Below are 12,061 nucleotides of genomic sequence, written 5' to 3'. Positions count from 1 at the left end.
ACGGCCCTTGAGGATGCAACTACGGTAGTAACCAAGTGTGAAGCGGGCCAGTTTCATTCAAACAAGCTTCATCAACTAGCCTAAGCTCTCCACACAATCCCTCTCTCCTGGCCATTCTCGGTCTGGGGGCTCGATATTCTCGGGCCTTTTCCCCGCGCTGCCGGGGGCTTTGAGTGCTTTTATGTGGCAATAGACAAGTTCACAAAGTGACCAGAGGTAGAGCCGGTGATAAAGGTGACTGCTCAGTCAGCCGTCAAGTTCTTCAAAGGAATTGTCGGCCGTTTCGGAGTCCCAAACAGGATCATCACAAACAATGGCACCCAATTCACGAGCCACGCCTTCTTGAACTACGCCCAAGATCTCGGCAGCAAAATATACTTCGCTTCCGTTGCCCATCCTATGAGCAACGATCAATCTGAAAGGGAAAATGCCGAGGTACTCCGGGCGCTCAAGACAAGAACTTTCGACAAGCTGAAAAGACATGGAAAGCACTGGATTGATGAACTATCGGCGGTTATTTGGTCGATCAGAACGACGCCAAATCGGGCCACCGGCCAGACACCCTTCTCCCTGGTCTACGGGGCAGAGACACTTCTTCCCACGGAACTCATCTATGAGTCACCTCGAGTGCTCACTTATGATAAGCTTGAGCAAGAGCAATTGTGCCAAGACGACGCAATGCTCCTCGAGGAAACCCGGATTGAGGGGGCTGTACGAGCTACTCGTTATCAGCAAGCCTTGTGTCGCTATCATAGCCGCAAGGTCTGAGCTAGAGGTCTTGAGGAAGGCGACCTTGTTCTTCGACACGTTCAGTCGGCCAAGAATTCAAAAAAGTTGATGACGAAGTGGGAAGGCCCATATCGGGTAGTATGAGTCACCATGCCCGGAGCTGTCCGCCCGGAGACCGAAGATGGTATACCGGTGTGCAACTCCGGGAACATTGAACATCTTCGAAATTTCTACCGGTACGGAGAGGTTGCTGGGCCTCCCGGCGACCAGTTTTTGTACAAGTCTTGCCGAAGTCGCATGTGATCCTCTGTACAAAGCCAGACGAAGACCCTTTGTGCAGTTAAATAAAGCTTAGTGTTCAATAACATCGTTTAGATTTTCATGTTAGATCATATGCATGCATAATCTGAGATTTTGTGAAACGCCTGAACTAATGGACTGCCAAGGTCCCAACACATATTTTCCCCTCTTTTTTTCTTAAAAAACAGATGCAACCCCGCGCACAAATTTGTCGGGGGGGGGGGGGGGGGGATAGTGGGGACGCCCATGGTAGCAAAAAGAACAAGCACAGTCTACCCGAGACAAAAGAAGGACCGCGGCCGAAAGATAAGTTGCGAAAACTTTCAAGTAAGTTTTTGGGCAGACATGACCCTCCCCTTTAGATGACGCCAACACATTTTTGTACGGAAGACTTGTGTGTGAGGGAACTCCATCGCAGGCGTCACAAATGTTGTCTCGAAGCACACCCGATAGGTTAGGCGGCCCACCTTGCCTTCCCCTTTCGCATAAAGAGCGTGCTCGACAACCTATGGTTAAATCCAAAGGGAAGCAAGGCACCTTGCCTGCAGTGACGACTCTGGCAAACGCCACCCCTCGGAGAGCTTGCGGCAAAGCAAATTAAGATAACGATCCCTCGGTGGACCACAAGAATGAACCATGCAAAAAGATTAATAAGGGAGGAGAGTAGCACTCATTAATCATGTATATTACAATACTAACAGTATTAAACAAGATACAACAGCTCTAGATTGAGGATCGCATCCGTAGAAGAGCTAATCCCGGCGCGGGCCCTACACCCTCTTGACCTGGTCCACCTTGTCGACAATAGGCATATGCCCCAAGGAGAGGTTGATGCCGGGTTTCTTGTACGCCAACTTGGTGAGGACCTTGAGGAGAGCGCCCCGGCACAGCCTTTGGGACTCATTCGCCAAGCGTGCCTCTTCACTGGCCTGAATCTGCTTCAAAGCGTCGATCACACTTTCTATGAACAAGCACAGCTTGGCGCTCGAAGACCCCTCTAGGTCTGGGAATAACAAAAGCCCTGGAGATCCATAGAAGGTAGTTGCGCGGCAATCCCCTCTGCGGCGTTGACAAGACGCTCGATCCAGAGCTCCACGCTCCGCGTATAACCCTCGCAAACGGCAGAGGCGGCCTCGAGCTGCCTTGTCTTGACAAGGAGCTTTTGGGCCAAAATCTCCTCGCGGGCTTTGCTTTCTTCAACAGCCCGCTTCAGAGGAGCCAGCTTATCCTACAAGGCGACAAGGGAGGCGTTGGCGGAGCTAAGCTGGGCACTCTTGTCAGAAACGACAGTTGGATCTCTGCCAAATAAAGAGGGTCTTTTCTCTCTCTACTGTAGGGGCAGAGATCTTCTTGCTGAGGCCTTCAAGATCCTCTTCCAGTTCCATCAGTTTACTAGCAAGCACCTCTGTGGAGGCATCGGCGCTGGCAGCCTTGCCCGCAACCTCCTGCAACTTGCCGGCATGCTTCAAGGCCTGAGCGGCAAGGGTGTCCTTATGCTAGTCCGAGAGCTCTTGGGTGCGCCATGCCAATAGCCTCTCCACTTCTTCGTCCTTGGCGTGGAGCTTGCCATCAAGCGCCTTCTTGCGATCGGCACACTCATCGTCATGGGACTCGAGGTTGATTCGAAGCGCGTTGTAGCGAGCGTCTTCGTCAGAGATATGGTGGCGAGCCTTTTCCTCCTCCTTCCGGATGTCAGATGACTTGAAGAGGAGCTCGTCCTGCTCGGCCCTCAGCTTTTCCTGATCCACCTTCAGCTCCTGGTGAGCCTCGGGGAAGTGGGACCGTGTCTCCTCAAAGCGTTTCTCGAAAGCATCCTCCGCTGTCCCCACGAATGCCATCTGAGAATCCAGTTTCTCCTTGCGGGTCTGGTATAGGGCCTGGAGCTGACTGACGTTGTCCCTCATGGACTGGAATATCTGCTCTTCGCTGAGCTTCCGGCCGGAGGCCCCCGATCCGTCCACGATCTCAAGCCATGCACTGGTGGAGACTTCGGCGTCTAAGCTCTCACCCTCCATGGCTATCTTGGTACGGCACACCCCCGGCGGATTGATGTATCGACCCTCGCCGCGCGCACATATTCCCACGCTGGCGGAGACCCAGGCGCACGAGGTTGATCGCCACCAGCACCCTCACTGGCTGGCGGATGCCCTAGCACGGGGGGCTGATCGCCACTAGCATCTTCGCCGGCAAGAGGGGGATCTTCGTCCAGCACTGCACCCAAACCTTCAACAACAGGAGGATCGCTGGTGTGCGCCCCGAGACCCTCGGTGAACTCTTCTATTGGTTCCCGGGTGGTCCGATCCTGCGCCTCCGCAGCAGACTCGCTCGCGGCAACCTCATCGGCCTCAGGGGCCGTGTCCCGCGTGGTCTCCTCGATGACGGAGTCGACACTCATCTCTTCCGCCGAGGAGAAGCCTGTGGCACAAAATACATAAAAAGTTGATTAGAACGAGGCAAATGTCCGAGAAGACTAGTGGAGAAACTTTTGGGCGTCCTTTGCGAGGACACTCAGCCTCGTCAAGCTGGTGAGGGACATGTGTCCCCTCTCCGGCATCATTAGTTGGCGGGCACTTGTCCTTGGGCGTCGCAGGCCTTGGTGACTCCTGCTGGGCGCTTTGCCAGGGGTTGTACGCCGGAACGGTGAAAGTTGTCAGCTGCACCCCGGAGGAGCTCACCCTGGCCCTTTTCGCCATCCTCCGGGCCAACTTCTCCTTGTCCCTAAGGAGAAAAACTAGCGCCTGATGAACAAAGCTCGAGGCGAGGGGTTCGAAGGGGGTAAAAGTCAAACACTTACTCCTCATCCTCTGAGCTGAAGGCAGAAAACTCAAAAACCACATCCTCCTCGGTATCCACCGGGGGAGACGCAGATCTAGGACGCTTCGCGGGCGCCGCGGGCGGAGTTTGCCGGACGGGGGTGTTGGAGCCAGCGTGACGAAGCACCAGCTTGGGCCTCTAGAGAGCTAGAGGCTCCTTCTCTTCTTCCTCCTCCTCCTCGTCGTCGGGCGCACGTCCCTTCGAAGGCCCCCCGGTCGCCGAGCAGCTGGGCCCTCCGGTAAGCCCCTCGTCCTACAACGCCTCCTCATCGGGCTCCCCTCGTCGTAGAAGCCGACGCTCCCGGCCGGCTCGGCAAGGGCCCGCTCCTCGGCCCGGCTTGCGATAAACGCCACTTCATCATCGGTGGTCTCGTGGACGAGGCCGGTGTCCTCTCTGATGGGCTTCTCCGATAAACAGTCGAAGAAGGACAATACATCCTCCTCCCTAGGTTTGATCCTAGTCGCAACCACGCCGTGAGCATTACACTCTGGCATCACTGCCACGAGCGAACTCAGGGCAGAATTGTTGCACAAGGGGACGTCGCCATGCGGCAGCCGTGGCCTCAGGTCCGACTTGAACAGCTTCTCGCAGATGGAGGCATGCCCCATCACTGTAAAGTTGTTGTTGTAGCCGGTCCGCAGTCGCATGATGTCTGCGACATTCACATAGGCTCAGGCTGGCCTTCCTCCCCTATGTTGGAGGGGGACGATACGCCTATGGATAAAATCGGCACCCACCATCTCCATCGTCAGCCCCGCGGCCTAGAGACGCAGGATCCTGGTGACGGCGACTGTCAACTTCTTACCATCAGGATCGAGGTTTCTCCAATGCTTGTCACGGGAGTCGATCTTGGCAGTCCTGGGCTCGCGGAAGGGTAGATACTTCTCCTCACGGATCCAACGCCACTTCCCGCGCCATTCCTCCCACTTCTCCTGAAGGGCCTCATCTAGATACATCTCCTTCCATCCAGTTCTCAGAATCCAAGCCATGAAGCCCGAAAGAGCATCCCCTCCCTCGGTGCGCGGGGTGAAATAGTGGCAGAAGACGACAGTGTTGGGGGTGATCCCGACAAAGTTTTAGCATAGATGCGCGAATATGGACATGCATGTCACCGCATTAGGCGTAAAATCCAGAAGATTGAAGCCGTAGGTGTGCATGATGTCAATGAAGAACTCAGAGAAAGGCGGACAGTGCCCGCAATAAAAGTAATCAACAAAGAAGGGATACTTGTCTCGGGCACCGCCAGATTCCCCCGGGGTCACTTGCGTGGCTGGATGCGCTTTCGTCTTGGCCGCCCACATCGCGTGATAGAGCTCCTTCAGAAAGAACGCATCGGGCCCCGGGGGAAAGTATGAGAGCTCCTTCCGCATCGTCGCCAACTCCTTCTTCGCAACGATGACCTTCCCCTTCTTGCCTTCTGTTCCCTTGGGCGCCATGACAGCAACAAAAGTTCCTGTCGTCCAGAGCGCGGCCTGAAGGGCAAGAGCATAGGTGGGGGGGACTTCAGCTCGAAGAGGTAGGCGGCGATGTTTTTCGAGATTGAAGAGGACTGGGAAGGAACAAAGGGCTTGTGTGGCCGCTTTTCCTGTTCTTATGACAAGAAAGGTCAGCGCGCCGGCCGACCCTTGCGTTCCCAACCAACGGCTCAGCGCGCGCGTGGCCACTTTGGCCGTTGTGCGCAAGCCTCCCCACTTCGAGCGATCAATGCACGAAGTGGGGAAGGGCTGCCTGCAACAGCTCCGAGACTGTAGACTTCCCTGCTAGGGAAGCCCATGCACTACTTTGGGCCTGGCCCAGCAACACCCCGGCGCGTGCATGGCCTAGTACCCGGGGCTCCTGTCGGTTTACTAGAGACTGGGGTCCCTTGTGGCCCAGACTTGTGCACGGGCATCGGCAACGCCCCCGATAGCAGTGTGCCGGGAAGAACAATAGGGAAGCAATCCAAGACCCACCAAAGCCATGCCCTTCCCTCTCCAGAGGCGTGGGATACAAGGGTTCCAGACGCAAGGCCCCGGCAAACCCTCCTTGCCGGGAAGATTCTCAAAAACTCGGCAAGACCACTTCGCGGGGAAGACTACACGAAGATTAGCAAGGCCCCTGCAAGCTTCCCTTGCCGGGAAGACTCGCACAGACTGGCGAGGCCCCCGGCAAACCATCCTTGCTTGTAAAGTGTTCATGGCCCCCGGCAAGCCTTCCTTGCCAGGGAGGTGACAAAGTCACCCGAAGGAGGATCCAGGGCAGGAAGTCCGTGTTCGCTCCTCAGGTGTCCCCATAAGTTTCTACCGCAATCCGACCGCTCCATCACACCCCTCATGTGCCAGCACAAGGCCCAGGTGTCGATTCACCTGGGTACGTGTCGCAACCACCTTGCAGCAGGTCAGGGGCCACACAAGGCATTTACTTCACCTGACACCACCGATGAAGTAAAGTAGTGAACACTGTTCACTATACCTCCTGTGAGCACACTGTTGGTGACCCCTTTGCCTACAAAATGAGGCCCAAAGCTCATTCTTAGGCGTTGGACTTTTTAGGTATCAGAGACTCCCTAATCACCTACTAAGTTACTATAACAAAATCAACCTACAATAAGCCCGCCATACAAACTAAGCAGGAGTAGGATTTTATGCGCCAAGCGGCCCGAACCTGGGTAGAGAAACCTTGCCGCTGCTGATCTCTAGTTCTGCTCTCAACGCCATACGTCCCTCTCCTTGCCAAACGATCAAGGGACTCCTTAGGTGTTGGTTTTTCCCCAACAAAGAGAAGGCGACGGCATCGGCTAGGTCGCTGTAGAGAGCTCATCGAGCGAGGCTTGTATGTGCATGCAGGCGGCTATGGAGATGCGGGTGTGCCACGGCTGCGGGGCACGCGCTGGGACGGGGAACCATGGGGCTCTGCTTCACAACTACCGAAACTGAAAAAAACAGCTTGGCACAGAGCACCGAGAGCACCAGCATGACGACGACTAGATCTACACGCACAAATGACTAGAGACGCGATGGCGAGGGGGAAAGAGAGCAGGGGTCATACCACCTCACTTATGGCACGGAGAGGTCGTCGCGGGCTTGACGAGGACAACGCTGCGATGGATTCAACTCTGGCAAGTTTTAGACCCGAAACTGCAGGAGGAAGACGCGTCTGGGAAAAGGATCTAGGCACGCTGGCGTCGCGTGCACCCTCGCAGTCGACGGCTCGGCGATCGGGGCCTCGATCCCGAGCCGCGGGAGGGGCCGAAGGGGGCGACGATGGCTGGCCTGCTCGGTTCATGGCGGGCATGGTGATGGTATAGTGTTGGAGGCTTACCTCAGCGGCGGCGAGGCAAGGTGGAGGGAGGAGTGAACAGAGGGGAATGCATTTAATAGGCGGCACGAGCGCTCTCCGACCGTCAAATTAACCCGGAGGTCGACGTGGCACCCCTGTTTGCTTAGTCGTACACAGGAGGGAGATGACCGTGTCACTGCTGGGCTACGGCTACTTCGTGCTATGGCTGCTCTAGCTGGGCCTGGAGAGGGGGAAGAATCCCAAGAATTGTGCCCTCTCTCTCACACAGAAAAACTAAGAAAGGTTTTCCTTTTATTTAAAAACTAACAAAGGAAACCACATAGCACTAACCAAATAAGACGCAACACGTAGAAGATATGATGATGATGCCATGATGCTATGATGCAACAAGGGGTGGAAAGGAAAACTTATATCATTCCAAACACAACATGCCAAAGTTGGAAGGTGTCATACATGGAAAGATTACATAAATGGAAAGGGGTGCACTCGGCTGTTACACCCTCTCTAGTGACTCTTTCGCCAGTAATTTTTATATATTCCAAAATAAATCTCCATCACTTTTCAGCTCATCTAGAGTTCCAGAAAACATCCACTCTTGTATAACCCCTTTCGCTCGAGAATGCTAGCTACAGATAATTTTTTCTTTGTATAAATCTTGTAAACTAGGAGAGAAGAGGAATTAGGATTTTTTTATGATAGTGCCCCTGGTTCCTTAGTTGTGCTCAGTTGTCCCCACGTTATAGAGTTTTTCTCACTTTTCCCCAACACACTTTTATTAAACTCTCACAAATGGTCAAATTGGACGTTTGTTGTTTGGTCAATGGCTTGACCGTTAACTGCTGACGGGTGAGTATGCTTAAGGTCGGGTCCTCCTTTGACCGTTATCTCCTCATGAGTGGGGTCGCAAGGAGACACGTCGGAGTAGATTGTCTGAAACAGGTCGAGCCACTCCTCCACTGCCTCCTACTTTTTCGCCGCCATCGTGCTCTCCACCCACTTACCCTAATTTGTTTTTCGATGAGGCCGCGCCTCTGCCATATCAACTCCCCCAATTTGGGATTGAGAAGCGATGTCGGGGGAAGACGCCCTCGGGCCGATCGACCGTGGAGATGATTCGGTCGAATCCGAGGCGGATAATTCTTGCATTCCATCTTGGTAAGCTTCGTTCCCCCTAGAATTGATGATAAAACTCGTCAATTAGGCAATATATGACCACTACTCGCTTGAATCGTACCAATTTGGGTTGCTTAATTTTCCACCCTTTATTTTGATCTAAAAGGATTGATCATGCACTTGCTTTTTGGCCGACACTTAGAATGGAAACTAGCATGCTTTGTGGTTTCTAAACCGCATATGATCTATGGATTATTTTACTCAAAGGTGGTAGAAACTAGCATTTCCTTGAAAGATTTTCATGATGCACTCTGTTGTGTGTATGAATAGATCCCTTCTGATGCTGTTGAATTGAAATATTTCATCAACAGCGAGCTAAGATTTCTCCCACTAACTTGTGACGTGCATGTGGAATTGTTATTTAGTTTGAATGCTCACAGATGTTTTGTTAAAATCCGTATCGATGTACTTCAACCAGACAATGAACAAGACCAGGGGAAAAGTGTTCATACATCATATATCTCTAATAATATTGAGTGCCCTGACACTCCTTGTAGGTCGAAACCAAGTAAACCTTGTGGTTCTAACTTCCACAACATGTTTGCTGCCGCCTCTGCTACCACTAGTGTTGTCGCTCCTCTTGTCCCATATACAGTTGTTGTTGAAGTACGTGCAGAGCCTGACGAGGAAGTACCTCAACTTGATGATGAGTATGAGATGATGTACCCTACACTGGTAGATACAGTCAGTCAACATGAAACGGAAGATGAATATCCGGAGGAGCCCAACAGTCATGCTAGATTTGATGATACTTCCGATGAAGAGAGGGATGAGAACTTTGAAAACTTAGTTTTAGATGAATAAGATGGTGACGACATGCCAACATTTGAGTGGAACACGGAAGATCCTTAGCTCACTCCCGGAACCATATTTGAATCGATGGTGGATTGTCGTCATATGATTGGTGTAGGTGGAGGCTGTTTGTATCCCGTGTGTGATTGATAGGAGTGAGCCAACAAGGTTCAATGTTGATTGCCCATATGATTGGTGTAGGTGGAGGTTGTTTGTATCCCGTATGCGAAACAGCAATTTGATTCAGGTATTACACCTCGAAGTGGGTTTCAGTTTATTGATCCGTTCTATTTTCAGATCATTGTATAATGTTTCTTGATTGTACTTTATTTTGATTCAGATAAAAGAAAACCCACATGAGCACACTTGTCCACTAGGAGCGGGAAGGGAAAAGATCAAAATAAAGCTACCATAGACTAGCTGGGTGGCAGATACAATCTTGGATTGGCTAAGAGAAATACAAACACTTGGTCCAACAACACTCCATGGGAAGCTTTTTGAGAAGCACAAAATTGATATACCTTACATGAGGATTCTTTATGGTAGGGAAATGACTCTTCATGGGATAAATGGTCCATGTAATTAGAGTTTTCAGTTGTTTTACACTTATAGAGCTAAACTGGAGATGGCTTGTCTAGAGAGTGTTGTAAAGATTGACAAGCATACAGTTTCATACAAAATAAGGTGGAAGTCATTTGAGAAGGAGTGCTTGAGGAGGGCTTTTGTTTGTTTCAAGGCTTGCTGATAGAGGTTTTTGGATGATTGCCGGCCCTATTTGGCTATCAATGCAACTGATTTGAATGGAGGATAGAGATGAAAGCTAGTAGCAGCTTCTTTAGTTGATGGACACAACTAGCTATTCGTGGTTGCATTTGATGTGTTGGAGGCAGACTCCGAGAAAAGTTGGTTTGCTTTCTACAATAGTTGTGCAATATTATAGGTACACACCCAGGTGTAGCTATACACTCAGATGCCTACAAGGGTTTAGAGATTGCAATAGGAATTGTATTCCCTCAACGAGAGCATATGGATTGTATGCAACACTTGACATAGAATTTTAAAAATAAATCCAGAGGTAAAGTTATGATGAGAACTTATGGGCAACATCATACAGATGTAGCTTGAGGAAGGATGAGCACCATTTGATAGTGTTGTATGCTCAAAATCCCGAGGTGAAGGAGTACCTGGATGCACATCGTGCAATAGTGTGGTAAAGAAGAAAATTCAATGAAATCTGCAAAGTAGACTATGTGACTAGTAACCTCGCAGGGTGCTTCAATGCAAAGGTCAAGTGAGTGAAAGGGCTATTGTTGTGGCTAGAATTTTATAAGATAAGGCAGATGATCATGATAAATTTGAATCATCATAAAAGAATTACAGAAACACAATACGTTGGCCATGTTATGCCCTCATCATTGATTAAGGCATTGCATGCCAAGGCAAGAGGACTGAAGATGAAATGCATTCAAATGTCAACATACGAGGCAGATGTAACATATACTGATAGTAAAAATAGGGAATGGAGGTATCTAGTCAACCTAGCAACTAGGGAATGTAGTTGTAGATAATGGAAAATCCATGGGAAGCCAGGCATACATGCCCTACATCTCATAACTCTATCGGGGGTGAAGATGGTGAATTGATCAACATTGCTCTGAAGATTTCTCCATTCCAAAATTTTGGGTTGCTTATGCTGACAATGTACCTGCACTCTTTGGTAAAGACTGACTGAGCAAAGTATATCCACGGTTCAAACTACGTTCACCTATCCTTGCTAGACCACGAGGAAGACAAAGGAAGAACATAATGAGATCAGGTGAAGAGGGTCGTGGAAGAAGACAACGTAAGTGCAAAAAATGTGGAAACCTAGGGTAGATTGTTGGTATTTGTACCAATCTAGTGGATGCATCAATTGGGCAAGAAGAACAATGGGCGGGAACAAATGCAGAGGAGAATGCAGGAACAGAGGAGAAGCATCGACATCTTGGTATGTGTGTAGTAGAAGCTCCAAATGTTGGAAATATGCCCTAGGGGCAATAATAAAATGGTTATTATCATATTTCCTTGTTCATGATAATCGTCTATTGTTCATGCTATAATTGTATTAAAAGGAAACACTAATACATTTGTGAATAAATAGATCACAATGTGTCCCTAGCAAGCCTCTAGATTGGCTAGCTCGTTGATCAATAGTGATCATGGTTTCCTGATCATGGACACTGGATGTCATTGATAACGGGATCACATCATTGGGAGAATGATGTGATGGACAAGACCCATTCCTAAGCATAGCACTAGATCGTATTGTTCGTATGCTAAAGCTTTTCTAATGTCACGTGTCTTTTCCTTCGACCATGAGATTGTGCAACTCCCGGATACCGTAGGAGTGCTTTGGGTGTATCAAACGTCACAACGTAACTGGGTGACTATAAAGGTGCACTACGGGTATCTCTGAAAGTATCTGTTGGGTTGGTACGAATCGAGATCAGGATTTGTCACTGCGTGTGACGGAGAGGTATCTCTGGGCCCACTCCGTAGAACATCATAATAATGAGCATAGTGTGACTAAGGAGTTAGTCACGGGATGATGTGCTACGAAACGAGTAAAGACACTTACCAGTAACGACATTGAACAAGGTATAGGTATACCGACGATCGAATCTCGGGCAAGTTCTATACCGACAGACAAAGGGAATTGTATACAGGATTGATTGAATCCTTGACATCGTGGTTCATCCGATGAGATCATCGTGGAACATGTGGGATCCAGCATGGGTATCCAGATCCCGCTGATGGTTACTGGCCGGAGACTGTCTCAGTCATGTCTGCATGATTCCCGAACCCGTAGGGTCTACACACTTAAGGTTCGATGATGCTAGGGTTATAGGGAATTGTTACAAGAGGTTACCGAAGGTTGTTCGGAGTCCCGGATGAGATCCTGGATGTTAGGAGGAGCTCCAGAATGGTCCGGAGG

Source organism: Hordeum vulgare, chromosome 6H (assembly GCF_904849725.1).
Source record: "Hordeum vulgare subsp. vulgare chromosome 6H, MorexV3_pseudomolecules_assembly, whole genome shotgun sequence".
NCBI lineage: Eukaryota > Viridiplantae > Streptophyta > Magnoliopsida > Poales > Poaceae > Hordeum > Hordeum vulgare.
This window is presented reverse-complemented; position numbering follows the sequence as displayed.